The sequence below is a fragment of the Tamandua tetradactyla genome, chromosome 3 (assembly GCF_023851605.1).
Source record: "Tamandua tetradactyla isolate mTamTet1 chromosome 3, mTamTet1.pri, whole genome shotgun sequence".
NCBI lineage: Eukaryota > Metazoa > Chordata > Mammalia > Pilosa > Myrmecophagidae > Tamandua > Tamandua tetradactyla.
Window position 1 is genome coordinate 213845575 of NC_135329.1, and position 26182 is coordinate 213871756.

Sequence of the window (26182 nt, forward strand, 5' to 3'; positions counted from 1 at the left end):
TGTAAACTAGCAACTTTTTAAATTCCCCATTTTAAAAGCCATTCTGTTTCTGGTATATTGCATTCTGGCAGCTAGCAAACTGGAACAAGGACTACTCAAATATCTGCTATCAACATACATGAAGTTTTTGTTGTATTTTGTTGTATATGTATTCGAAATATATCAGAGCGCATAAGGGGAAAAACATTTTCTTCAGATCAACTATCATAATCAGGCTGTATGTGTTTTTTACTTTAAAAAACAATAACTTTAACTTGCATAAATTATAGTGGTTCATTTCAAGGAAAAATATCAGAAAATAGAGGAAAGCCAAAAGAAAGTAAAGTGTCTCTTTAATGCCTCGTACCCCAAATATCTACTGCTCTCATTTCAGTGAATACACTCCTGGATTGCTTTCTGGAGATGTCTTTACAAATATTATGTTTAAAGGCATACACAGTTCAGTAATCTGCCTTATTCACTCGGTGGTATAGAATTATTGAAAATGGCCGTGAGGTGGTCCATCATGTGGATGGACCCCAATTTACCCCAAAACCCAGAGCTGCCACATGTTCAGGTTGTTCCTCGTTTCTCTATGTTACAACCCTCCTAATGAAAATGATCTTTATGACTAATAAATAAATCAAGCACTTCTTCTATTATGTTCTTTAGAAACAGTGCCCAGGAATGTAAGTCTATGGTCAAAAGACATGCACATTTTAAAGCTTTGGATATTTACTGCTAAATTGCCTTCCAGAAAAGTTGTAACAATTTAAATTTTTATCAATAATTTAGGGATGAGGATTGTATCTTCTTATTATGTAAATTTGCAGTTCTTTGATTACTAACAAATGAAAATTTTTTTTCGTATACTTCTTGGCCATTTACATTTATTTTACATGAATTTCCAGTTCAAGCTGTTTTTTTTTTTAATTTTTCAGTGATGTTTAAATTTTCCATTAAAACTTTCCTTTTTATTCTGCACTTATATCCAAATCCTATCTCAAAAAGTTTTGACAAATTTATTTTTTGAATGAAAATACAAGATTCAAAGAATAAAAACAGATTTAAAAATATAAAAATACACCAAAAATAATAGAAAGAGAGAGGAGTGCAAAATAAGCAAAGCACAGCCCACATGATATGGTTGCTATGATGCAGCCATGCTTTTCGATCTGAGTTGCCTGGCAAGCAATGCAAAGAGAAAGGAACTCTGACTCTCTTTCTTGGAAGAGAGAATAAAACATCTTCAAAAAGGACTAAATTAATTATTTCATTAAAGTTTAAAGCAATTTATCATAAGGCATTATACAAGGTTCTTGAAAATCATTGCTGGAAATGTTTTCAGACAAAAATATTACATCCCTTGGAAGTTATAGTCAAATTAGTCCATAGTTGTAGTGGCAAAAAGCATTATAAAAATACTTAGTCCATTGTTCCTGGGCTTCGGGATTTTAGGTGCTGCTCACATATAACAAAGGAAATAAAGGGAACTGGCAACGGTGAAATTACCAAACACTAGTTTTTCATATAAAGAGAATAATATAAAAAATTAAATAATAATAATTTACTATAATGATTATTTCATTAATGACATTTTATCAACAACCCCCCCCCCCCCCCACACACACACAGTCCTCCTAGGGAAAATAGCCTTTCAGCATAAAGAATAGGAATTTCTCCAAATCATCGGTTACAATTATACAGACACAGAAGCAGTCTTGTCCTCAGTGTCCTCTTTTAGGTGTGGACTAGAAAAGCTGTTTTTGGTGCTGGCACCAGCCCAGGGAATGATGTTTTGAAAACACATGGATTCAGGAAACAGAGGCCAAGAGAACTTAAGTTCCCCGCTCAAGATTACCCAGTGAATTACTAGCAAAGCTGGGATTAGAATTCCAGACTCCTCATTTTGGTCTTCCAGAGCAAGACGGGGAGAAGCAAAGCATCAAAAATATGAATTTCAACGCAAAAAAGCTGAAAAGACAAGAAGAGCGTGTTCCACTGTGCAGACGGATTCATTCTTCAGGCTTAGAGAGAGTCTGGGAAGGACATCCCGGAAGACGGGGGACCCTGTGGCTGGCTCCCCTGGGGTGCTGCTTCGGTTTGCTAAAGCTGCCAGAATGCAATACACCAGAAATGGGTTGGTTAGACAATAAGGATTTGTTAGCATACAAATTTACAGTTCTCAGGTTGTGAAAAATGTCCAAATTAAGGCACCAACAGGATGATACTTTCTCTGAAGAAAGGCTGCTGGCCTCAGGGACACCTCTGTCACGTGGAAAGTCACCTGGATAGGATTGCTGGGCCTTCTCCCAGGTTTTGCTGCTTTGCTTTCTCAGCTCCCTCCAAATGTCTCTGTGCTTCCCTGAAGGGCTCCGGTAAAGGATGAAGACCGACTTGAATGGGTGGGTCACGTCCCAATTGAAATAACCTAACCAAAAGGTCCCATCCACGCCAGGTCTGCACCCACAGGAATGGATTAAAGGGAGACGGTGTTTTCTCGGGTGCATGACAGCTTCAGACCAGCACAGGTGCCCTCTTCTTTTCCTTAAGCTTCACCACACTTTCTGAAAAATGCATTGTACCAACTGCACCCCTCAGGTAATCCATCCCATCACCTGCATCGGTCAGGGAAATCCATCCCACCACCTGCCCTTGATGGAGAAAACTGTCCTTCTGCCATCACTACTGGTGAGCATCCTGCCACCCCACCATCACCTGCCAGGCAGCTAGCTGCGTCACCTGTACCTGTCCGGGGTGGGGGGACAGAGGCTCCTTTGGCTCCACTTGGAAGGTAAGGGGAGCCCCGGTTCCCGGGAAACAGGATTGCTGTGTGGGTTTCAGGGTGCACCTGTTTAGTTTGTTTCCTGTCTGGTTGCCATGGTTTCCCTGCAAACGCGGTTCTCCTCCTCCAGTTTCCTTCACGTTGACGTGGGCAGTGGGTTGGGGTGGAAGGCGGGGTTTCGCCCTGAGTGCCCATGTGACGGGCCAGGGCCCTCCTGTGGCCCTGGGGACCCGCCTGCGGGGTGGACAAAGACCTGCTGCCCAGAAGACGGTAGGACATGAGGCGGGTGTAGGGACCAAGGGGCTCAAGAAGACAAAACTCCCACCAGAAGGGATAAAGGTGGAAGATCTCCTTTAGCCGTGATTCAGAGAGAAATGGTTTTTTAAAAAACTAAATGAGAATGCATGCTGCCTTTCTCTCCATCTCCTGGTTTCTTTGTTTGCAGTTGCTGGGAGGCGGCGGAGGAGCTGAGCTGAGGGCCGCTGGTGGCTGGGAGACAGACCTGTGATTGTGAATAATTAATTCATTCTTAATTAAGAAGTAATTATCCTTCTTAATAAAGACATCTGCTTGGTTAACGTGCTGATGCTGCATACATCCATATAAGAAAGGCAGACACGAAGTGAGAATTATTTTTCTAGAGTGGGCAAGCCCAAGGAGAAGCGCTAGTTTAGCCATCCCATGTTTTCAGAAGAAGCTGCCGTCTGGGGGGGGGGGTTCTCTGAGAAAATGCAAGTAAAGTTGAGGTTTCTGGTGTAAAGAGGGTCCTAAAGGAACACCAGCTTTCCTTCCTCTTATAAAATCACTGTGCCTACTCAGGGCTGAGCGGGGAGCGGTTCCCACCTCCTCTCAGCACAAATGGATACAGTTGCAGTGAGCTCATTCGCCTATGAACGCTGCTTTCGGAGACCCCATCCTGGCTACTGAGAAGCATTTGCTCCTCTGGGTGCTTCAGTGTCTTCCCCCACTTTCCCACTCTCCGACACAGTCTCCGTCTTTGCTTGATACGAAACTTTCTTTCTTCAAGTTAGGATTTACTTTAGCCTACATTCACCTGAATTATTGTACCTTCTGAAATGGCAGATTCTAAATAACAAAGGTGGATTCTCACCTTGCTCCCCCACCTTGTAATTAACGATCAGTGCTCCAAGGAGCACTCAGGAATGAAGCAGGTGGCAACTTCACTGTTTCTGTGAGCCCCAAGCCGGAAAAAGCTGCACGTCCAACCCCGGGGCCTCCTCCGGTTTGTAGGGTGTCCTGGAGGAAATGGGATTAGATTGCCCTCAGGCTGAAGAAAACGGCACCTGTTTCCACCCAGAAGACACAGACCCAACCCGGCTGCAAAGTTTGGTAAATGGAGCATGAGCTGGACCTTTCCCCCACACGCCCCTCTGTGAGGTTCTGTTTTCAGTGAACAATGTAAACAACTATAGAAGGAAAACCTGTTCAACCACAGGGAAGCAGTCCCAGGAATCATGATAAATCCACGAAATGGAATATTATACAGCGATGAAAAGTCACAGTATCAGAGAATGTTTGTTTTAGAAGGTAGGCTCGCAATATAACATTGCTGAAAGAAAAGAGCAGGCCACAGTTTAAAGTGTAAACACAAACACCGACCCCTTGACAAAAGGCACAAAAGGATAAATCATAATTTTAATTATCCCTACCTCTGAAAGATGGGATGGCAGGTGATTTTCCCCCTGGTGCTTTCATACTTCAGGTTTTACTCACGTATAACTTGGTAATTTTTAAAAAAGCAGTTAAAAACTAGCATTGCATCTATAGAATGCATAAATGAAGTCAGTTTGATTACATTTCTGATCTTCTAGATAACTTATGTGAGTCTAAATTCACTAAATTACCATTTTCTGAGTTTTGGACTCTTCTGTAGACTCTCCACGGAGGACTCATAATCCATAAAATTTAATCATTTAACTGGTTCTGTGTTACAGAGCAGTAAATTCCGATCAAAATCGTTCTGTCTAGATTTTCTTCTTCTGCCTGGAATTTTGTGCATAAAGCACTCAATCGAAGCAAGATGTGCTGAAACCCAGTGCAGCCCTGTGACAAAGAGGCCGCTGGCATGAAGGCTGGGTTACTTCTGGGGAGCTTCACACTTGGGGGGGGGGGTTGTATTTCATGCCGCTTGGCTTGTGCTCCACCCAGCACCTGGGAAAACAGACCCCCTTAAGCTCACCAGGCAGCCCTGCCCGGAAGCAGTGCCTCAGAAACAGGCTTAATTTAATTAACAGCCAACAGCATCAATAACCATGAACTCAGCGGGCTCCCACGGCCACGCCAGGGCCTTCTGGAGACTTCCACATCCCCCGAGAAGCAGGGATGCGCCTGCCGCAGCCTGCCTCCTGCTCTGAGCACACATTCCAGTCACCACCCTCCATTGGGAACAGAATCACTATTGCCCCTGGCGCGCTGGCTGGGCTGGCATGAGGCGGGGTGCAGGTCCTGGGGAGAGGAAGCCAAGAGCGCAACCTTCAATCCTCAGCCGTCCTCCCCCCTGGGGTTCTTGCCCAATCCACTCTCGTGGGGCTCTGGGCAAAGGGGAGGGGTGCACCTTCAGCAAGCATCGTAAGTTATGAAAACTGATGAAAGGTTAGCAGAGCGAGGCTTCCAGCGGCTGCGTCCACTGTTACAAGATTGCTGACAACCACAGCTGGTGGGAATTGGGGTTGGCATCCAGTCTCCCTCCGACCAGTCAAGGGAAGTCCAGGAAGACACTTTCTCATAAAAAGGTCAACATATCATCCAACCTGCTCATGTCACTGAATTGCTACATCAAAGGAGAAAGGTTAAGAGGAAATGCTTAGGGAACAAAGCATCTGTTATTATCATCGAATAGAATTCCGCGCAGGAAAGCAGGAAGCGACTCTTCCAGCTTCACTGTTGCTTTTTAATAGCACTCCCGACGCGAGTCCCTTCCATGGGTGACGCTACACATACGGTTATGATACACAATGAAAAGCTTTGCAGGAAAAGCCACGGAGAGATTTAGCAACAGCGTGTCTGTGCCTATTAAAACAGCATTAATATGCGACTCCTTCGGCTCTCAGAAGCCAAAGCGCTGTGAAGGAAGGTGATAATTATGTCCCAGGAATAATTAGGTGAGCCGGTTGGACACATTGGGACATGCTGGGAATGTGCCCTAAGGAGCCTCACCTGGGTGGGATGGCTAGCTACTCATTTTAATTCCCTAGGAAATGAACTAAATCTCTATATGTAAGCACCTATTTATGTATGATATACATATATATTTTTATATTTATATGCAACTTACACATGTGCTTGCGCAGATACACAAACCCAGCTTTCTTCTCGATTGGTTTCTCCATAGATTCTGCCCACTTACCCACCGTTTGCTCCACTATGAAGGGACCGTTCCAGTGATGACAGGCTTATCTGCTGTGGTCGCTGCTGCAGCCCCAGGACAGAACAGTACCCAAGACGTTGCTGGCGATCTCCAAATATTCGCTGAATAAGTGAATGAACAGGTGAATGGCACTCTTGGCATTTACTCATATCTTGTGGAGCTGTGGTTTCAAATGGGGTCACTCCCTTCTCTTCCCAGGCCCTGTGCCCCTGTCCCTGTGATATCTGGGTGCTCTCCTGCTGGCCCCCAGGGCTTGACTGGCATCACCCGCCCTGGCCCTGCTGCCCACCGGGTCTCGCAGCTCTGTCTGCTGGCAGTCGCGGTGCCTGTGAGGCCCGGCCCACTCTGCCAGACCCGACCGCTGCCTCTCTGCTGGGGGCTGCAGGCTCCCAAGAGCCCCAGGACAGCACTGGGGCACCTCTGTCCTCCATCTGGACCACACCGCCTCGGCCACTGCGCGGGAAACAGGGGCTGTTGACAGAGGGCTGGAAATGTCTCTTCCCCCAGGTTGTGTTACAGAGCCAAGACTCGGAGACTCCCGCGGCCTCCATCCACGTCCTCTCCTTTCTGTGGGTCCCGACGGGGTCCTGCAGCTCAGGCCTTAAGATGCGGTGGCAGGAGAAGGCCACACAGACGTAGCACTGCCCCTGCCTCCAGCCCAGAGGCCTGGGGCTTGGCAAAGCTGCGCCTCACTCCAACTTCCCTTCAAGGGAGCTCGTCCTGGGGCTCCCCGGGGAAAGGCCTGCCCAGGGGGGCTTGGTTCATGGGGTCACTGGAGAAGCCCAGATGAGTCTGAACCTCTGAAGAGGTGCCCCTCAATCTCAGGGTGGCCCCCCACCCACTCCCCAATTCTGGATCTTGACTTCAATGAAGGCCCAGACGCAGCTGCAGTTGGGTCCAGGTGAGGGGCTAGGACGTCCTGGCAGAGGGGCTGGGAACCCTGGCCAGGCTGGGTAGGGGATTGTCCAAACCAAACGCCCAGATTTCTCCCTGAGACCCACAGATGCTCTAAGATGCGAGCTGGTCCTCTGACATCCACGTAGGGCCTCAGCATGTCCTCCTTGGGATAGGGCCTAGAGCCTGGGGGGCTCGCGATGTGGGTATGACACCCCCTACCCCCCCACCGTGTGGATGGATCTGGGGTCACCTCACATCGAGACCTTGGCAGCTGGGACGAGGCAGCTGGCTTCCCTTCCGGCTTATGAATCCCAAGCCTCAGAGGGTGGACACTGCACATTCGTCATCCTTTTTCGGTTTTATCAGGTTGGCATCTGAGACTTCGGCCTGTACAAATGTCTGCTTTTGAGGGTTTTTGAGTTCTGTCTCTTCAATGGCCTGGCCCCATGTCCTGCGGCCACCCGCTGGCCTGGCCTGCACCGTGACTTAAAGACATGCTCTGGGGCCCCAGGCCTGTGGGAGATACCCTGCGAGCCATTAGCAGAGAGCCACAGCCTCCCCGGCTCTTCTTTGGCATTTTCAGGGGGAGTTAGTAGTCGAGAGTTTGCGTGCACAGGCTCAAATCACTGTCTTGGGCCAAAAGCCCAACATTTATACATAAAAGTTAATTGAACTAATCTAGGTGGTTTTTTTTTAACTAAATAAATGTTTATTTAAAAAAAAATTGCCAAGGTTGTGCTTCTACACTTCTTTCCTTATTTATTTCTCTCTTTCTTTCATTCCTTTTTCAAACGTATCGCTTGTGTCAGATCTGCATGGCTGGCGAAGCCTCACCCCTCGTGGCCTCCCCGTCCCCTCCAGACCCCCAGGGGTGCTGGATGTTCCTCCATGGAAGGAACTAGGTCGCCTCCCTGGACAGAGCAGAAACACCCACGGGCCACCCACAGACCACGGGATTTATCACCACGCAGCCGGGACCTCCTGCCTCAGGGCTCATTTGATTTTAAGCTGAGCCAATTTGATGTGGGGTGAAAGGTCACTTGATCACCCCAAAGTGCCTCTGCACTTGCTTCTGGATCTCGACCTCCAACCCCTGGAAGGGCTCCCGTGCGCTGGGTCCTGGGTTCCCACGACGCCTGGTACTGCCAGTACCAGGGAAAAGTCACAGGTGAGTGCAGGCTTTTTATCCAATTGCGTGGGCAGGGGAGCCGCTGCGGGCCACATGATCAGCACCCTAGAGGCAGGGCCGTGGGTGGGCCCGGCAGGTCCAAAGCAGGAACCCCTGAGCAGCCTGCGCGAGGCTGGAGCACGTTCAGCTAGTGGACAGGGCAGGGAGGCGCCTGTGGGAGCAGCTGAGGCTGCGGCTGCATGTGAGTCCATCTGGCAGAGAAGGGCTTCTCCCCACCCGTCGGCACTGCTGTGTCTCAGAGGGTCCAGGGCCAGGTCCCAGCCGTCCGCGCGTCCGCTTCCGCGGCAGCTGCACATCGGAAAGAAGACGGCCTCCGCTTCCCGGGCAGGAGCGCCCCGGTTCTGAGGCGCGGCCCTAACGCGGGCGGAAGGGGTGTCTCAGCAGCGCCAGCGAGTGGCCCACTTAGGAGCACTATCTCAGTGATGCTGTTTTGATTCTGTTGAAACAACGAGCTCCTGTCGCTTGCCGGAAGCCCCCAGACCTGCTCTGGCCTGCACTGACCCGCGAAGACCAAGCAGGGATGCTCCGAGCTTCGGGGTGCGTCCTGCTGTTCCCACGCCTCTCTCCCGCCCGGCCCTTCCCTCCCCATTGGACCAGCAAATGAGAGGACGTCTAATCATCACGTCTCACGGGAGGAAGTGGCACTTGGAGGAAAGGGGATGTCGAAGTCAAATTACTTGACCCTGTGAGCATCAATAAGGCAAGTGATGACTTTCAGTGGAAGCTGGATCCCAGGAGAACTGCGAATTCTGGCGGTAGAGCCAGGACGGATACCTGCCTCCCTCACCTGGGGGCCTGCAGCGACCCCGCGTTCACCGTGCAGGGCCCTCGGACGGTCCTCGGAGGTGTGTGGCCCGGTGGCCGCAACTGGGCCCCGATGTGCCATGCCAGGGCAGCCCCGGGAGGCACCCAGCTGGCCGCTCACGCCTTCCATGCCGTCTCCTGGTGCCCGTGAGCCGCAGCCCTGGCACCTGATCGTGACGGAGGTCAGCACCTGGGCAGACACTTCTGGAAGACAGACGCCTTGATTTACAAATCTAAGAATCATTTGCGGTAGATGGTGAGAGAGAAACTGGAGCATTATAGATTCCAGAACTTCTATCTTAGAAACATCCCTCTCAGATCACTTAACGATCGCATCTAGACAAGAATCCAGAGTTTTCCCCTAAGTCTTACAGCTGATTCTGTTGCACGTCAACTGCTCAGTGCCATGGGAGTTGGTTATCAGGGGAGCAGGGAATGGAGGCCTGGTCCCGCTTCTCTGGAGGGGAGCTTGGGGTCTAGGGCAGGGGGTAGTGGTTGTACGTTGAGCATGAGATGGAAAGTTGCGTGAGCCCACACTGCAGCCTGCCTGAGAGGAGTCACTGGGCAGCTCGGGGGAGGTGGTGGCCAGGCCACCTGGGTGGGTTCACAGGGCCTCCTGGTGTCCAGCCAGCCAGGGAGACACTCCCGGGGGGTTTGGAGTTGCCAGTGCCTACGTGCATGGCAGCCACGGCAGTGACATTGACCCATGTCCTTGTCACGCACAGACTGGACCTTGTGGTTTGCACCCATCTGGGCTGAGACATATTCCTCTGGAATTGCCCCAAGTGGGAAGAGAACTATGAACAGGAAAACGAGAGGAAAAAAAATTACGAACTTTTTGGCCTTAAGGCCAAAAGAAATAGGTGGGTTGGTTTGGGTCTGTGGCAGAAGTATTTGCAAAAGATACCAATTGTCTTCTTTCCTTTTCTTCCCTTTAGTGTCCAGTGATGCGCATCTATCTGAGATTGAAGAAGGAGTGGAGCAAAGGAGCCGGAGGAGAAGCAATTGATTCAAAGACTACTTTAGGGGCCCAGGCTCCACCGACTTCCTCTGGTTGAGTTGCAGCAGGTAAGAGTCTGACTATGGGTGGACCCCAGGATGGGATGACCCCATGCCTTCCTTCCCAAGGTGTGCCAGGCAGGTAGAAGGCCTCCAAGAGGAATCAGGTGCCCAGCATCATACCAGAGTGGCAGAAAGTGATGGCTGGAGGAGCCCTGACAGATGAGCATGTGGGCACCAAGGATGTAGACAGATCTACTGTGGCCCAGAAGTGATATTGAGATTGTCTGGGAGAGAGCAAGCTGGAAGACCTGCATTGTCTGGGATGGAGATGCCTCTCTAGGGGATAGACTAGAAGTGGTGGGACTGGTGATGGTGCCAGACCAGCCTGAATGGTCGTATTTCACTGGATGACAGCAAGGGACCAAGAGTGAGGGCAAGTGGAAGCTGGAATGTGCAGATACTGGCTGTTACAGATTGAATTTTGTCCTCCCAAAAGGTGTGCTGAAGTCCTAATATCCAGTACCTCTGAACGTGACCTTATTTTGGAAGTAGCGCTGTTACAGACGGAATTAGGCAAGCTAAAGCGAGGCCATACTGCAGCAGGATGGGTTCTTAATCCAACATGGCTGGTGTACTGATAAGAAGAAGATACTTGAATACAGAGAAGCAGAGGGCCATGTGGCTACCGAGAATACCATGAATTGCCATCCAACCACCAGAAATGAAGAGAGAGGCAGGGAACAGAGTCTTCCCTACAGACTTCAGAAGGAGCACAGCCCTGCTGCCATCTTGGTTTGTCCTGCTGGCCTCTGGAACTGTGGGCCAGTAAGTTTCTATTGTTTATAAGCCAGCCAGGCTGTTACTTTGTATGGCAGCCTGAGCAGACTAAGACACTAGTCAAGAATCAAACATTGGCTCCCGATGCCATGATGCAGGTGGAACCCAGGTGGAAGCCTGGGGCAGACAGGGGAGGAGACCCTGCATTTGGCTGAGTTTAATCCTGAAATGACTGAAAACTCAACAAATTAGAGACTAGGTTAAGGTTTCTGCCTTCAGGCAATGGTGGGGCTCCCACATACAAATTTCAGGTTTCACACCTGAGTTATTGACTTGTAAAATTAAAATCTGTTGCTCAAATTGTGGAATCCTGTGAGTGAGATTATCCTATGGCATCATTACCAGCTGTTGAGTATTTGTCAGGTTGCAAGGTGAGCTCTGCCATCTGCAGGCATTCGCACATTCCATCCTCAATGGGGTGGAGAGTTAGGTGACTCAGCTAAGCTCAACCAGATAGTCAGGACAGAACTGACTGAAACCAGGCCTGCTTAACTGCAATGCCCATGGTTTTAGACTGGTTGTTCTCAACTAGAGTGAAGTGGAGGGGGCTCAAGATGGAATCTCTGGAAATAGCAGTACTAAAAGGAGAGGACAGCAGAAAGAAGAAGTGAGGGAGTGTAGAAGAAACAAACTTAAGAGATGATCCAAGAGAGAAAGATGTCTGAAAAATGAAGGGAGAAAGGGAATATTACCTGTGCCTGCTTCCCCATAAATGTCATGTAAACCTGGTGTCTGAGGATTAGGACTTTGTTGATAGAGACAGAGTTTTTATGGAGTAGTGGAGACCGAGGAACGGAGCTGAGAAAGTGAGACTGTGGACAGATTCCCTTTTCAAGAAGCTTGATGGTGGGCCAGTTAGATGGGGAGAAAGAGTTGAAGAGTGTTTTCTTTAGTTCATGTTTAAGTTAGAAGATATTTGAATATCTTTATCTGTTTAGGTAAAGGTGTCAACAGATGGGGAGAGACTAAAGACAAAGGGAGGAGTGGATTGCTGACCAAGCCAGGAAGGAGAAAGACATACATAGTAGACAGACTTCAAGACCATCCCAGTGATTCTTGCCTCTTGCTGTTGTGTAGTCTCTCTCACTTGAACAAGGCTGACCTGAGTAACCAATAGGGCATCCGGGAACTGATAGGGTGTCACCTCTGAGGCTAGGTCATACGAAACACATCGCTTCCACCTTCTTGTCTCTTGGGTCACTCGCTCTGGAAGAAGCCATCTGCCATGCTGTGAGGGCACTCGTGCAGCTCTGGAAGGTCCGTGGACTGAGACCACCTGCCAAAAGCCAGAGAGAAGCTGAGGCCTCCTACCCCCAGCCTTGGAAGACATATTGGAGGCAGATCCTCCAGCCCCAATTAAGCTTTGATATGAAATGACAACCTCAATGACAACTCAATGACACCAACCTCAATGACACTTTGACTAAACCCTCTGGAGAGACCCTAAGCAAGAACTCCCCAGCTAAGCAGTTCGTGAATCCCTGAGCTATATGAGTTAATAAATGTCTGTTGTTTTTTTTGTGGCATTGTATTTTGGGATACTTTGTAATGCAGTCACAGACAACCAAGGCATCGAAGGTCAATGTCGATATATTTCTTGGTGTGAAGATGCTATTTGTGCTTGGTCTCTATTGTTTCTGTGAAGTAGAAGGAAAGGTCATCTGTTGAGTTTTGGATGATGGAGGTGGGAGAAAGAAGTGTGAAGGTCATGGATAGACTTCATACAACCACTAAGCAGAAGGAAGAAGGGGTCTGGGATGTCAGGCTCTGTGGTCATCACCATTATTTGGGTCACTAACAGAGAAGATGGAAGTGACATTTGGGGTGACTCTGTTGCCTGCCTCAGGGCATAGACAAATGTTGTCTGATCATTCCTGGGTGCAGGAGATAAGTCTTCACAGTGGAAGGGTTAATTCCCAGAGCTAGGGCAAGGTGAGACATCAGGGGCTTGAAGAGTGAATGGAGGTGAGAAAAGCTGAGATAGTGGCTACCTAATTTTTCAACAAGTTTGATAGTGAAATAAATTAATTGGGGAAGTAGAATAAGAAGATATTTCCTCTTTTTCTTTGTGTTTTCCTTCCTTTCTTCTTTTTTCCTTCCTTTTTCTTTTTGTCTTTCTGTCTGTGTTTGTTCCTCCCTCCCTCCCTCCCTCCCTCCCTTCCTTTGTCTCCTGCTCTCCCCTCCCCCCACCCTTCTTTTTTAAAGCTGGGAGATATTTACGTGTGCTCATTAGTTTAGGGCCAGCAGCCAGTGTGCAGAAAGGGCAGGCATCGCTGCAGCCTTGTCTTTGAGGGGCCGTGGATTTAGGGTTCATTGCGTCTGATGCATGTCATGAGCTCTGGGAGCTGTGGGGTGTGCAGATGTGAGCCACTCAGATCTCATCCCTGCCCTAAAGCCGGGTCAGTGAGGGAGGTAGAAAATAACTGCACAAACACATTGTGACAATCTGAGGAGTGCTTTAGAGGAGGGGAGCGGGGAGTGGGGGCAGCTTGAGCCAGCCCTCCTGAATGGGGCCTCAGGGGGACAAGTAAATCCCTGCTGGGTAGGTCTCCTTCTGCTCCCCAGGACTCACATTTAACTTACTACCAGCTGCAGGCTCTAGTCCCCTCCCTTGCATCACAAAGAAAACTTTTGTGTGTCTCCATTTTCTTCTCCCAGAAAATAGAATAATAAAAAAAATACCTGTTAGGTAAACTTCTGTAGAATCCACAGAATAAAAACACCCAGCAAAGCCCTTTGGACTTGGTACAATTGGAGTCCCAGGAGCCCTTTCACCTCTTTCAGAAGCGGCTGAGTTGTCAGCTTTGCCACAGGTGCGTGTCTCTTGTCCACATTATAAATAAAAGACATTCTTCATCTCTCTGAAGAACGTTCCTACCTGCCAAGCACGGCTTTCTGTGGAATTTGTCCCCACCTAAAGCAGACTGGCTTGGAAAGGAACACTCTTAATTCTGTAAGCAGAGAAAGTCACCTTAGTTTCTCACACTATTGAAGGTGAGAAGCCGCTAATAAATTCGCAAATTAGAATCCCAGCCTTGAAACTTGGAAATTTAGGGCTCCAAGGGATGCAGATTCTAATGGGATCTCACCTCTTGTCTGGAAGTCAGCGTGGGTCTGTTCCCACAAAAAGAAAAAAGAAGTAAGTCTAAGAAAATCCTGAAGGGGTATGTGTGTGCGTGTGTGCGCGCGTGTGTGTGTGTGTGCGCGCATGCGTGTGTGTGTGTGTGTGTGTATTTTGTGAAGGTGGGCACAGTGGTTAGAAACCGGACACTGCACAGGTATGTTTCTGAACTTCAAAGTGAGGTTATCATTTTAAATCTAAGGTTTCTCCCTGAGGAAAAACTGATTCTGCTAAATTCTGTTGAAGGGACTTTGGAGCATTTCTACACAAGTTGGGGACACTGCCCGTCCCCCACTCCTCCAGCTTCTGTGTACCATCTTAAACCAAACAACCCTTGAAAACGTATTTACTGGGATATTTTTCTCTAACCTCTGTGTATGATAAGGGTTCAGCCTCTTTCTTGACAGTCAGAGAATGTGGATATTTGATGAGTTTCATAAATTAGATACTCCATTCTGATTACCAGACATTCCGAAAGTGTCTGCACCCTGAGAAAGTATGTGAAGCTGAAACAAAATGCATTTGTATTTAATGAGAGATTACATTGTTTCTTTGAAATACCATCCGGGGAAAATAATCAGCAAGCTTCCAAAGCAGCTCCCGCCCTCTCTGCCTGCATTATTCTTGCCTTAAATTTCTTTCCTTCCCCAGGTGGGAGGGATCTTTCTTTGAAGGTAACTTGCCCATCCTGGATACAATATGCAAAACCCACCATTGAGATGTATTTGATGAAGGAGAAGATAATTACAAAACCAAATCTGCATGCAAGCAATTAAAAATAATGGTGGCTCCTTTTTCCCAAAGTGGACATCCTCATTAACACAGTTTACAGCTTGGATCAGAAATTTGGATGAAATGTTTTTGCCTGCATGGAGGATGGTATTTACTCGAGTAATTACATTTGTTTTCATAGAGTCCACAGATGTCAGTGTCACAGCCATAGGGAATGAAGTTAGACAGGTGGTGCTGCTTGGGCAGGTGGCCTCTGTTTGCGTAGCACTTTGGTAACCTGATAATTACGCCCGTGGAACCCAAGCCCTGGCTGTCCTCTGGCTGGGCCTCCATGCCTTCTGGCCACCTGCGGCTCCCTCCCAACCACACCTGTCAAGACCTTGCCTGCCCTTGAAGACCTGGTTCCAATTTTCACCCCAAACTGTCAGACGTGGGGGCCACAGACTTTGACACTGTTGGCCACCCCTTTATTTTTTTATTTTTATTGAGAAATCATCATGCACATACAGTCCATACATGGTGTACAATCAATGACTCACAATATCATCACATAGCTGCATATTCATCACTATGATCATTTTTAAAACCTTTGCATCATTCCAGAAAAAGAAATAAAAAGAAAAAAGGAAAAAAATCATACATTCCATACCCCTTACCCTCCTCCTTGACTACTAGTATTTTAATATAGCCAACTTATTTTACCCCTTATTTCCCCTATTATTTACTTATTTTTATCCTCATTTTTTTATGCAACTGTCCATACCCTGGATATGAGAAGAATCAGACACAAGGAATCCACAGTTACAAAGTCACATTGTGAAAGCTATGTTGTTATACAGTCATCAAGAATCAAAGCTACTGGAACACAGCTCAATACACCATAAATTAAAAAAGGATATCTATACAATGCATGAGAATAACCTCTAGGATAACCTCTCGTCTCTGTTTGAAATCTCTCAACCACTGAAACTTTGTTTTGTCTCATTTCTCTTTCCCCCCTTTTGGTCAATTAAGTCTTTCTCGATCCCTTGACACCTCATCCTGGCTCATCCCGGGAGTCCTGTCCCACATTGCCAGGGAGATTTACACACCTGGGAGTCATTTCCCATATAAGGGGAGGGCAGTGAATTCATCTGCCAAGTTGACTTAGAGTGAGAGGCCACATCTGAGCAACAAAAGAGGTTCTCTGCAGGTGACTCTTAGGAATAATTATAAATAGGCTTAGCTTCTGTTTTGCAGAAATAAGTTTCATAGGGGTAAACCCCAAGATTGAAGGCTCAGCCTATTCAATTGGTTATCCCCACTGCTTGCGAGAATATCAGAAATATATTTTCCTTTCCTCCCAGTCCCCCAAGAGACTTGCAAATACTGTTTTATTCTGTGCCCAAATCACTCTGGGATATATTGGGCATCACACTAACCTGGACAAACCAACAAGATATCACACCTTATTTAAGATTTCATGAAATTATTGTGTTCAACTAAACTGACCATACAATTTAAATCAGATAATGCATGCTACCCAAAATAAAAATTTTGCATTAAACAAACATCCTTTCCTTTTATCTCACACAGAATTTGAAGCTTTAAAACATGAACCATATCGTCCTTTACCCTGTATTCTGATTTACCTTAGTCCTATTATCAGCTTCATTCATAACTCTATTTGAAGTCTGATCACTTTTTCAACTTTTTAAACAGTTACTGGAGGGAGGAATGCTGACTTTCTCAGCTTCAGAGCTCTAACCCTGAGTCCTAGGGGTTGCATACATACCCAAAGTTTCAGGGAAGGACCAGATTATACACAAATAGTATCTCAGAATTTAGAGATAACAGTTACATCTCCCGAATCTATGTGACTGCTGTAAGAGCTTACAGTCTAGGACCCTTTACAATACGCCCCAATCTGATAACTCATGCTCTGAACTTCAATTCTCTGAGTTTGTATATTTTAGTTAGTTCATATGAGTAAGGCATGATAAATTTATCCTTTTGTTCCTGACATTTCTTTCAACATATTGTCCTTAAGGTTCATTCACCTAGTTGCATGCCTCACAGCTTCGTTCCTTCTTGCAGCCACTCAGCAGTCCATCATATGTACAGACCACAAGTCCCCCTTCCATTCCTCAGTACCGTAGGCCCCTCCAGCCATTGGGTCACTCCTTTTTGAAATACTTTCTCATTAGCTTTCTGTAATGCATGCTCTTGATTTTCCTCTCACCTTTGTTGGTTTACAACTTGTTTTCCTATTAAAAAAGAAGTTCACACACATTGTAGAAAATAGTAAAGAAATACTGGAACAATGATATATATAAAAAAAGAACAAACCATAATGTTTTCTCCATGTATGTTTGTCCATTTTTGCTTATTTTCATAAACTACATTTCCAAAAGTCAACGGGCATGAGTGAGTCACTTGTTTGATGCCTTGTTTCTAACTTGCTTGCACTTCCCAGAAGATTGGACTCATGGCGATATTTGAGTATGCTGTCACTGTTCCTTGGCTAGGCATCATTTCCTTTACCTTTGCAAATTTTAGAGCTGAATGTTGGCATTACATTTCAAAAGACTTTTCTTTGATTTCTATTGACAGTGCTCATTTTTCATGTTTCCTCATTGAGTTTGTTCTGTGACTTTCTTTTCTTGTCTTCTGAACATGGGTATTTTAGTAGTTTTCTTATTGAATCATTGGAACCTTTACAAACAAAGAATATAAAATTTCTGGCATTTGCTGCAACTATTTTGCCATTTGTTTGTAAATACATTTTGGTTTTGATATACAGGCATTTTAAATTTTGTATGATCATGTTGATAGATTTTTAAAATCGTTTCTTTAACTTTTTTGTTTAGAAGGTCGTTTTGTAACTGATTTGTTTGGAAGTCCCTTCTCTAGACAGATCAATATTCATCTATTTTCTGATTCTCTGTTTAACTGATTGAGTCACCTACATTTTACTTAGTTGTGGCTTAAGGTGAAGATCTACTTTGATTTTTTTTTTCCTTTTTTTACCCAGAGGCCCAGTTCTCCTACTGGGCTGTTAAGACTCCTGTGCATATATCAAGCTTTTATTCATATAAAAGTCTGTTTTGAATCTCTTCTGTCCCAGGATCGATCTGTCTTCACTTGAATCAATTCTACAGGGATTTACTCCTTTTGGCTCCAGCTAGCTCTATCCAGGTAGTATTGAGTGGAAATTCTTTGCCGAGTCTGGAAAACCACGAATTTATATGCTCCAGCTCCCGACTGAGTTGATTTTGCAACTTTGTGAGACTCTGTGTGCATTCTTTTGAGGAGAAAGCAGGCTGCGGTGGCATTCCTTTGAGGAGAAAGCAGGCTGCAGTGGCATTCCTTTGAGGAGAAAGCAGGCTGTGGTGGCTTATATAGCTCTTGTTTCTACCCAGAAACCTCCCTTCCAGGGTCTCTGATGTCTCTTTCCTGTCTCCCTAATCCCTTCCTTTCCTCCTAAGCCCTGGTGGGCTGTGGGCTGGCCTTAGTGAGCTCTGCTTGAGTGATGTGGCCTCTCCCAGGGCTTTGGCAGACACCTACATCTATGCAGTAACGGGGCCTTTGAATTCCACGTGTTTCAACCTTGCTCACAGCACTACCGTCCACTTTTCCCTGCTTTTCTTCTAAGGGGCTGATGTTCCCAGTCTTAGAGTCATATCCAACGCCACCATTTAGGCAGACACCTAATTCTATCAGCATACTCCCCAGTGCATCTCCGTCTGGCCTTTCCTTTGCAGTCCCCTGAGTGCCCTTGTCCACCCTTTGGTTCTGCAATCCCCTTCTGAGTGGGTTCTCCCCTGTGGTTTCTCCCGAGGCCAATCCACTGTGCACACACACAGAGGGCCCTCCTGCAACGCTTGGTCCCTGGCTGGAAGCCACAGCTTCAGCAGTGGGGAGCTTGCAATGCGCAACACATGTACCTGTGGGACCAGTTACCAAATACAGGTATGCACACACCCACTCGCACATCGCAAACATGCACAAAAAGCCGAAACAGGTTTTACAAAATAGCAGCTCCCTTAACATGCGGCGTGTCCAGATACTTCCCTTCTATCTTTCAGCCCTGCCACTCGGAGTTCAGAAAATGCAAACTTAGACTGCCTCGTGTGCTATATGTGATTTTCCACAATCTGACGTGAAGTTATTTGCTCGTTAGAAAGTCATCTCTTCCCCAAACAGATTTCAACTCTAAACACAATGAACCACACCACTTCTTCCAGAAATTTCCAGGCCTTAGCATATGCCCGGTCCTCCTTTCCACCACCCCCAACGTCCCCCCTGGCAAACCCCTGTTTTCATTCAGACCCAGTTCAGTGACCTCTTTCATTAGGGGCTCTGCCTGCCATGCTGGCCTCTAGCACCCACAAAACCTTCCCTGCTAATTACCTCAAACTTATTTTTTAATTAAAATAATGCATGATCCAATATTTTTCAAGGTATGAGTCTTGGACATGAGGTGTTGCAATCCTCTGGAATGCTAATAAAACTGTGGATCCCATATCTTATAGATCAAATTAACAGGGACCAGAGAATTTTCATTTTTAAGGAGTGTCTTGGTGACACTCATTATTAAAATTTGAAAACCACTGTATTAGTTTGGGTTCTCTAGAGAAACAGAATCAACAGGGAACACTTGCAAATATAAAATTAATGAAAGTGTCTCACGTGACCGTAGGAATGCAGAGTCCAAAATCCATAGGGCAGGCTGCGAAGCCGACGACTCCAATGGACTGGATGAACTCCACAGGAGAGGCTCACCAGCCAAAGCAGGAATGCAACCTGTCTCCTCTGAGTCCTCCTTAAAAGGCTTCCCATGATTGCATTTAACATCACTAATTGCAGAAGACACTCCCCTTTGGCTGATTACAAATGGAATCAGCTGTGGATGTAGCTGACGTGATCATGACCTAATCCTATGAAATGTCCTCATTGCAACAGACAGGCCAGTGCTTGCCCAATCAGATGAACAGGTACCACAACTTGGCCAAGTTGACACCTGTCCCTAACCATGACAACCACTGACTTATAATTACAGCACACTGGTAAAATAAAAGCAGGTAGAATGAAGTGAAAAGCAAATCACCCCCAATCTCATCACGAAAGCACCTACTGGTGTGTTTGGGCTGATGTTAAGTTCACGCAGTGCGTGCAGGTGCCTCTGCAGGACTGAAAACCATATCAGGCCCAGAAGTAGTGGGACTTACAAACAGGAGAAGTTCTCTGGTGACAGTCACCTGGGCACCAGCATTCTGCAAAGGGAGCAGAAATGCAAGAGGCAATATATGACTTCAGAATGAAGGTGTCCCACGTGGCGTGAGGGCATTGGGTCTCTAACCGTCTGTAAAGGGGCCTAAGACCTGATGCTTTACTAAGATACAGTCAGTCCGTTTTTATATTCGTGGTTCCGTCCTTCCCCTCTGGGAGATTGTCTACTTTCTTGACCTTTGTCTTTGGCTAAAGCAAGCCTGCCACGGGCTTTTAGAAGGGGTTCTGGCACCGGGCACCACCTTATGTGTCTGCGATGGTTTGAAGAAAATCATGATCTTAAAGCTAATCCATTCCTGGGCATGTAGACCTGCTGCGGGTGGAAACTTTGAGTAGGTTGTTTCATTGGAAACATGCTTCAAGTGAGTCATAACCATCTTTCGGGAGTCTTTATAGAAGGTGAAATTCAGAGAGAAAGACACCAAAACAGAGAGAAAGGCTCTGAAGCTCAAGCTGGAGGCAGTGAAACCTGTACGAGAAGGGAGAGGCCAGCAGGCGCTGCACATGCCTTGCCGTGTGCCAGAATTGCCAGAAGGATTTTCAGGGAGCGAGCACCACCTGTATGCGCCTTGTTCTTACAGGCCTCAGCACTGGGAGATTGTAAGTCAATAAATCCCCACTGTGAAAGACAAACCATTCCTGCTATATTGCAATTCATCAGCTTTAGCAAACAAAAACTGAGTCCTTCTATACTTCCCATGCAAATGTTTTCTATTGTGGATTATTTATCTAAAAATATTAAGTAATAACTGATTAAAATTAATTATACTTTTTATGATTTTGGTCATGCAATATATTGTCATGTGCTCTGCTTTTTCCACTTTCCAGCATATCAGAAATATCTTTCTTGTTACGATGCCCTCTTAGGAGATAAGTAATCACTTTTGCACAAGACACAGTGGTGCGTTTCCTTAACTGCTGGGCCCTTTGGGGAGCATTTACAGTGGTATCAATTTGTCATCATCGTAAATTATATGGTGATGAAAATCTTTCTCTCTGAAGCTTTTACGGTGTTTGTTTTTATTACCTTAGGATTCCCAGAAGTGAGATTGCTTAGTCTGTTGTGGCAGATGGTTTTGGAGTTCCGGATAAGCACTGTCCACTGCTAACCTAGAGACCGTGTTTCCAGGCCTTCTTTGGCAAGGATGTTTATTTTTATAAACTTTGTTAACTTGGTAGGTCAAAATGGCATGCATTTATTTTAATTGTATTTATTCCACCCCTAATGCAGCAGGAAATTTTCCCAAGTGTTTGTTTACTAATTTTATTTCCTCTTTGTGAAGTCTTGATTCATGACCCCTCACCCCTATTCTTCCACTGACATTTTGCTGTGGAATTAACCCTCTGTCCGCATGTTTGCTACAATTACATTCTCTTTATCCATCTGCAATGAAATCATCATTACGTTTTTAATATGTACACAGGTAACTGTTGACGTGGTCCACATTGGACAACTTTTTGTTGCTTTGTTTTATGAGATTTGATGCTTTATGTTGTTTATCTAAAAATAGATTTAAAAATATGTCCCTTTTTAATCCATCTAGTATGTATCCTGGTGTGTGGTATGAAGGAGTCTAAAGTATTTTTCTAAATGCTACTGTTCCAAAATCATTTACTGATGTCCTGGGAAATATTTGCCTGATGTTCCCGTGGCTGTCAGTGCTTTGCAGGACCCCATCTGTTTGCAGCGTTACCTGAGGACAGGGCCCTGCCTCGCTCAGCTCTGTAACGCCAGAACTGAGCACAGTACCAGCTCTGCCAGAAATTCCTGTGAATGAATATTTTTAAAAAACTAGAAGAAGGTTAGATGGTGCATGAATACTTCAGAAGTGGCAATTCTGGGTCCCAGAGATGCATCCTGAACTTGCAGCTTCATGCTTTAATATAATCATATTTATTCATTTGTTTGTACTTTAGCATGTGAAATTATCTTCCCAGGAAACTCTCAGCCCATTTCTTGACTGTTTTTAAGCTGTTATTTTTACATTGCTTATGTGAAATGGAGAAATATTTTTAGACATTCTCCACTGCCACAAATGGAAGAAAATGGGAACTTCATTTTACTGCATTCAACGTCGGTGAGAAAAATGCACTTTTGAAGGCACCGAGCCTGAAAGAGGACATGTAGATGAAGTATTTCTAGAATCTAGAGCGTGCAGGACCCTTTCCCCCTAGATTCACATCATCTCACACCCTTCCCTTCACCCGCCCCCCACCCCAGTCAGGCTCGCTTCCATGAATTCGTACCTGTCTTCTGACCTTTGGGGTCCCCAAGCCTTTAAGGATAGGCTCAGGATTTCCATCCCTTTTCTTCTAAGAGTAGAGATGCAAAGAGATCCCAGCGTTTGTCCCACAGCTTGGCCAGCTGTCTCCTGGACAACCTCTCGAAGCTGGACTTGGCTTCTTCCTCTTCCTACTCCATGTACTGCTGCTGCGGGGAGAGGGGGTCCCCACTTCTCCCTCCCCTGGCTCCCCACCAGGGCAGAGGCTGCGGGAGGCAGATTAGAAGGCTGTTGCCCTCGGTCTCAGGGCCTTGATGTGCCTAGTCTGATAACACCACACTGACCATCACTAGTTCTTCTTCTGGGTCTGTTTCCTCATGTCCATTAACTTGGCCATGACTTCATTCCAGCCACTGCTACCTGATTCCAGAGCATAGTGACTTTTCAGAGGCTGGTGCTGGGAGTGCACCGCCTTGTCCCCCGCCACCACCTATGCCCCGGGATAATCCATCAAAGTTTTGAAGGTAGATGTGTGCTTTCAAAAGAATATTCTGCATTTAATGTTTGATAGGGGAATAAGTTATAAATGGTTTTGGTAACGCAGTTTGCAGAAGCTATGCAGGAGCAGAGGGTCTGGGCTGGTGGGGAGAAGGAGGAACCTGCCCGGGTATGCAGAGGGAGCAGGGTCACCTCTGAGTCCAAATGCTGGTGGGTGAGGCTGGTGGTCTGTGATAGTTGGGTGTATCAGAGGAGGGTGTGGGAGCCACGATGAAAGGCCACTTTACACCCACGAGGGTGGCTATTAAAAAGAAACAGAAAATAACAAGTATTGGTGAGAATGTGGAGAAATGGAGACCCCGGGGCACTGGTGGGCATGTAAAATGGTGCAGGTGCTGTTGAGACCAACAGGGCACATTCTCAGAAAGTTGGAGGCAGTGTGACCGTATGGCTTAGTGATTCTGCTCCCAAGTATATATCCCAGACTTGGGAACGGACTCAGTGAATCCTTGTGTATCAGTGTTCACAGGAGCGTGATTCACAATAGCCAAAAGGTGGAAACAGCCCAAGTGTTCAACAGAAGAGTGGATAAACAAGATGTGCTCTGTCCACACAATGGAAAATGTTCAAACTTAAAAAGGAAAGAAATTCTGATACATGCTACAACGTGGATGAACCTTGAAAACATAATGTTGAGTGAAATAAACCAGACACAGAAGGACAAACATCATAAATTCCACTTCTATGAAATGTCTAAAGTAAGCAGATTCATAGAGACAGAAAGTAAATAGAGGCTACCAGGAACCTCTCTGGGCAGGAAGATGATTGGGAAGTCATTGCTTAAAGGCTACAGAGTTTCTGTTTGGGGTAATAAAAGAGATTTGGAAATGCATATTTTTTAAAAAAAGAGAGGGCATGGTTTATACAAGGCTAAGAAACATTACCTGACCTCTTGTTAGTCTGTTCATTCATTTGTTCAATAATTCCACAAGCATGGATAGAGTGCCTATGTTACGGGAGACATTTCTAGGGTTAGGGATGCAGAGGTCAGTAAGACCCGCCTCTGCCCTGGAGGAAGGGAGCCTGCCGGCCCAGGGGGAGGCACGTGGGCAGAGGTGTTGGGGCTGCAGAGGTGTTGGGGCAGGGGGAAGGCACCTGACCCAGGTGTGCAGAGAAAGACGCTTCCTGATGAGGGCAGCCCAAGCTGGCCCTGAAGGATGAGGGGGCTGGCAGGCAGAAGGGGGAGAGTGTAGGGCCATCTCAGGGGGCTCTGACAGCTCTGCAGGGTGGCTGAGCATCCTGGGCGTGGCAGGGGGTGGCCATAGTGCAGTGAGGTTCAGGGAGGAGCTGCAAGGTGAGCCTGAGCTGACCCGGAGTTCGGCAGGTAATTTTAAGGAGCCACCCAGGAGTGAGAGCTGCTGTTACTATTGGTGCTGGTGTTGTTTCCACTTGGGTTTTGTCATTACTGCCAACGACTGGGGGTTCCAGATAAGGGGAGGGCTTGGCTCTGGGCAGACGCTTCAGAAGGAGCCCTCCAGTGCTGGGCTGTCCAGTTGAATTTCAACCTCTCCTCTGGGGAACACAGGAGAAAGTCAAAAGTGCCGGCAGAGGTGTTTGAGCACAGCATCATGGAATTTCAGGGCTGAAGGCAGCCAGGGGCAGGTACCAGCGCTCCTTATACCTACAATCCCATTTAGACTTTGACTTGTCATTTTCTTGCCACCGACGGGTAGGCAAGTCACTCCTTGCCTTCAGCTTCCGTTTCTTTGTGAAATAGAAGCTATGGGCCTGGGGGTCGGCACGAGCCCCCCCCCCACCTCCATTGTCACTCTATTTACAGCAGGAATCACCTGGGAGGGGCTTCTAGCCCACCACCTCTCTCCCCGGGGCCCAGCCCCATGGATCCATGAGGCAGTGGGCTTGGCAGATGCCCCTTCTTCCCTCGCGTTCCCCGTGTGCCCGTCCCAACACGGAGCCTGGGCCGCTGCCTCCATCTCCGCCCTCCCCAGCAGCCCCACGGCAGCCCACACCGTTCCCTGCCCGTGTCAGGCCCACGGTGGGGGCCAGCCTTGCCCCCATTCTCATCTGAAGGGAGCTGACCAAGCAACGTCAAGCTCGCATTGAGCCTCCCACGGCGGACCAGGAGATAAAAAGTTCCTAAGCTCAGTGGCTCATTATATCCTGCTTGGCCCTGTGGGAAATCACTGGACTTGGGAACATACCCTCGCCCTGTACCTCTCGCAGGAAATTAGGTCGCCCTTTTCGATGCTCTGGCTACGGAAGGCCATGGGAATTCCTTTGTACAGTTTTTCTCCTGCCTTCTCGGAGATGTACCTGATGGGAAGAACAGCAATCTTTTCAAACAGGGGGAAAAAAAAACAAAAAACATATCAAAAGCTCTGGAAACAATGAGGAGATTTCAGTCTTTATTAGAAAATTTAAAAAAATGAGGAAAGGTCAATCTCTGGAGAGTAAGCCATGCCACCAATTTCCTTTCAGATGCAGAGGCCTTGGCATGGGCGAGCAGCAAACGCTCGGTGATAACCGTTTGCCAGTTGAGACAGACTGAACACTTCCCCTCCGTTTTCCTCCAATTGTCACACTTCCAGCGAGTTCAATGCAGGGCAGCATTTTCCCCCCAGGTGTTGGGCAGGCCAGCATCGTGGGCCAGGCGTGGAATTCTGACTTCCGCCGAGTCTGCGTGTGTGTTGGGGTAAGGGGAACAGATAGCTACTACATGAGAGGGAGGTGGGTTTGACCTGCTGGAACAATGAGTTTTATTTTATCAGCAATTTGCTGAGCATGTTCGGAAAACTTAACTCCATCTCCTTGAGTTGGAGAAGGTGCCAGAGACAGGAGTGGTCTGGCTTGGGGCTTTGGGATTTGAGTCAATAGGACACTCATTCCTTTATTCCTTCATTCATTCAAGCAACATGCATTTACTGGGTAAGTGCCCCCTGCCTGACATGTCTGTCCCCTCCCTCCATTGTCACTGGCGTGAATTTGACTTCCTAGAGTCTCTTAACCACATTCGTTGACATATCAGTAGAACATGCCTGTTGAATGAATGGGTTTGGAATGAGTGATGTTGAATGAATGAACATGCCTGTGGCCCTTGTGTCGTCATCCCGGGTAGTGTTAGCCCCGGTGTCCTCCCCCAGCAGCTTCGGTTGGAGCCGGCTCTCAACACCCATCGGATGACCTCTCCAAATCGCTGGCCAGCGGGCTTGGTCTCGGACTTCGAGCTCTGCTCCCAGCAGACCGCAATCTTGGAGCCTTTTGGTCAAGAAGGCTTTCTCAATCCCTTGATGCTGGATCCCAGCTCATCCTGGATTTCTGTCCCATGTTGCCAGGGAAGTTTACACCCCTGGGAGTCATGTCCCACATAGTGGGGGAGGGCAGTGAGTTTGCTGGCCGTGTTGGCTGAGAGAGAGAGGCCACATCTGAGCAACAAAAC